At 39.3% G+C, this 3,429-nt stretch overlaps 1 pseudogene; it reads left to right on the forward strand.

Moving 5' to 3' along the window:
• The first annotated feature begins 238 nt into the window (after positions 1 to 238).
• LOC127095472 (leucine-rich repeat receptor-like protein kinase TDR) lies at positions 239 to 2,154 on the forward strand (annotated as a pseudogene).
• The last annotated feature ends 1,275 nt before the right edge of the window (positions 2,155 to 3,429 follow it).

Genomic DNA, 3,429 nt, shown 5'->3' on the forward strand with positions numbered 1-3,429 from the left:
AAAAAAAAGATTAAAAATAACTATCATAAAGGAAAACCAGAAATTTGTGTAAAATTCATTAAAAGGTTAAAATTGAAACAATAATTAAAAAAATATGTGCCAAGGATCGAACCCACGACTATCTGGTGGAGTGCCAAGAGTCTTTACCATCAGCCATGACCGTCCACTTGCCAAAGTAACGAAATCAATAATACATGAAATGAGTGTTTAAATCAACACAAAAGGAAACGAAATCATAATGGGCATATCGACATGGGCCTGGGTAAGTTTGACTCATTTGAAATCGAGACCCAACAGAAAAAAAGTATAACAAATCAGGTAAAAAAATAAACCCTAAACTTGTTTTGTTTGACCCACCATCTCCTTCTTTCCCAAATCAAGATTCCCTCCCCCTTTTCAGAACAACAAGAATGGTCGTGACCCAACATATAAACCGGACAGAAGCATCACAAAACAACCCCGAGGTTCTCGCTTCCGATTTCAATTATAAAGCGCGAATGCCAAAAAGTGTGATACCGATGATGGATTTTCGAACAACGACAACAAACAGCGGTAAACAATCGAATGCATCATGCATAAAGAGAAAGTGGTAACCTGTGAAACCACGGACGCGACGATGATTTGGTCTTCCTTCGAACTGCCTCCGCCTCCTTTTCTTCGTAGTGGTGGCTTCAGGTAATTTAAATCGATTGAATTTAATGCACTGTGCGAAAGGATACTGTGAGATTGATGAAAACTTTCGTAGCCGCCGCTCCCATTCTAGGCTTTTTTCTTCCTCCCTTCGAATGCCCACGCTTCTCTCTTTTATCTGATGATATGTGGTCCTGCATTCCGTACCATTCTGAGATGGCATTATCCGTTAGAGAAGGATTCCTTTTCAAAGACCCCTTTGTGAATGGTGGAGTGAGTCTGTACGAGAAAATGCCTTGGGATTTTGTCCGCTTCTAACCTTGTGGTCCCCTGCTTCTTCTCATCCAAATCCATTTACTGTTGGTAAATAAGTAAACCCTTTGTGAATTTGCTTCATGAACTCAAACATATTTGAATATGTGTCTTAACGGATTATACTGATTTGTGTCTTGGTGTTGACTTGGGGTAAACCGTCTCTTTTCGCAGGGCTTTGGTGCGATTCGTTCGGAGGCAAAATGCTGTGGCATTGGCTCTGTGTATCGCGTTGCTCTTGATGACGGTTTAGGTTATGTTGCAGTGAAAACAATAAGGGGGAATAGCAGAAAGTTAGACCAGAAGCTTGTAGACTCATTTCTTGCAGAAGTTGAAATACTGAGTAAAATTCGGCATAACAACATTGTGAAGTTGATGTGTTGTATCTCAAGTGATGATTTGCTACTACTTGCATATGGGTATCATGAACATCAGAGTCTTAATAGGTGGCTACAAAAAGAATAAGACATCGGTTGCGTCCAGTACGGTTCATCATGACATCATTGATTGGCCGAAGAGATTGCATATAGCCATTGGAGTTGCACAAGGTTTAGGCTACCTGTATAACGATTGCTCGCCGCCTATTGTTCACCGAGACGTGAAAACAAGTAACATTCTTTTGGATTCACAATTCAATGCAAAAGTTGGTGATTTCGGTCTCGCCAGGATACTGATCAAGCCAGAAGAACTTCCCACCATGTCAGTTGTGGCTGGCACATTTGGATATATTGCTCCAGGTAAAAAAACAGTTTCAAATTCCCATTTTCTCATAAAATTCGACTATCTTAAGTTATTAGATCTCAATGTTTATTTCGTGCATGAATTGCAAAACATGCTCAATCAATTAGAGTCAATGAGAAGATAGATGTTTACAGCTTTGGAGTAGTTCTATTGGAACTGACAACTGGAAAAGAAGTTAATCCTGGAGACGAATACTCGTCGCTTGTAGAATAGGTGTGGCGCCATATTCAGATAGAAATCGATATAAAAGAGCTTCTAGAAGAAGATGCTGTGAAACCAAGTAACTTGATTGAAATGATCAACATCTTCAAATTTGGGATTATGTGCACTTCAACACTTCTAGCTAGTAGACCATCAATGAAGGAAGTCTTGAAGATATTGATCGGTTGCAGAGATCCGCAAGCCAATACGGAGAAAATTGTTGATATCTATGATGATGCTCCATTTCTATCTGATAATAAACCTCTTTGACATGTTTTGAATATGAATCACTTGAAAAACATTTTATGTTGGAAATGATGCAGGTTTGGTTTCACGGTGCGCCGACTAATGAACAAACTGTTTTACAAGGTTAATATTGATTTGAGTTTTGACTTGCTTTAATGGCGTGAGTCCCTAATGTATCAACGCGTGTTTCCAGTTCTGTTGCCTTATGCTAGCATTAGCCTGGACTCGGTTTGTTTCCATGGCTCGAAACACTTATGGTTGGACAAAGTTTCAATAGCTTTTGGCGTACATTGCAAGCTTGCTTTCATAAGTTAAAACTTGAGTTTCTTCACCTGTTTTAGGTAGCATTGTAGCAGAAATACTCCAGCCTGAACTTTAGGGTTCGGCGGCTAGAAGAATGCAGAATTGGCATGGCTTTGAGATGCAGGGAATAACATTTGGAGGAGGTTCCACGTTGTGATTAGCAAATAGTTTGTCGACTTTGCTTTCATCATCATGTAAAACAACAACTTTATACAATTCTGTCATAATTATATACAAGTCATTTCATTTTTTGATAGGCTTATGGTTAGAATCCTTTGACCAATTCAGAAACATCCAGGTTTTCATTGTGATTCGGTTTTGATTGACTTGTTTGCTTTAACCACTTAAAAGTCATAACCTTTGAACCATTCTGCAATTTTCTTTTTTTGCAACCAAAGCGTAAGGACCGGCCAACAAGCGTGAACCATGGCATGAGCTGTTATACTATTCATGTGCAGTATCAGCACCTGGCTGATGAAATCCAGTAAGACCAGCATAGTTTACAATGGAATTGGGTAGATAACTAATCAGGAAAGATGGAATAATGAATTAATTGATTAATTATCAGAGTGAAAGACATTGTACCCTGTTTGGGAGATTCCTAGGCAATGGAACTTCAGCGGAACTAAGCATATTCAAAGTAACGTTTGTTACCCTGCCAAAAGTATTGGTGCTTCCCATCACAGACAGAACTGCAGACTCATATCTTGAAGCAAATCCATAAAATAGTAAGCGATAAAGCAAATAGGTTGCAAGGGAGGCAACATCATATCGAGGTTTTGACAGTATCAACTCCAACAAATGGCAATAACCTTCACTAAAACCAGAGGAGATGCTTTCATCTTCCCGGGGCCACCATCCTAAAAAAGCTTCACATCCAACAGTATATCTAGTAACCCGCTCTACAACACCAAGAAGCAGAAGCGTAATAGTAGTAGAATCTTGGTCGTCCTTCAAAAAAAACATTTCAATCTGCTGCATTCCCCCACTATTAAC

The sequence above is a fragment of the Lathyrus oleraceus genome, chromosome 6 (assembly GCF_024323335.1).
Source record: "Lathyrus oleraceus cultivar Zhongwan6 chromosome 6, CAAS_Psat_ZW6_1.0, whole genome shotgun sequence".
In the NCBI taxonomy this organism is placed as follows: Eukaryota; Viridiplantae; Streptophyta; class Magnoliopsida; order Fabales; family Fabaceae; genus Lathyrus; species Lathyrus oleraceus.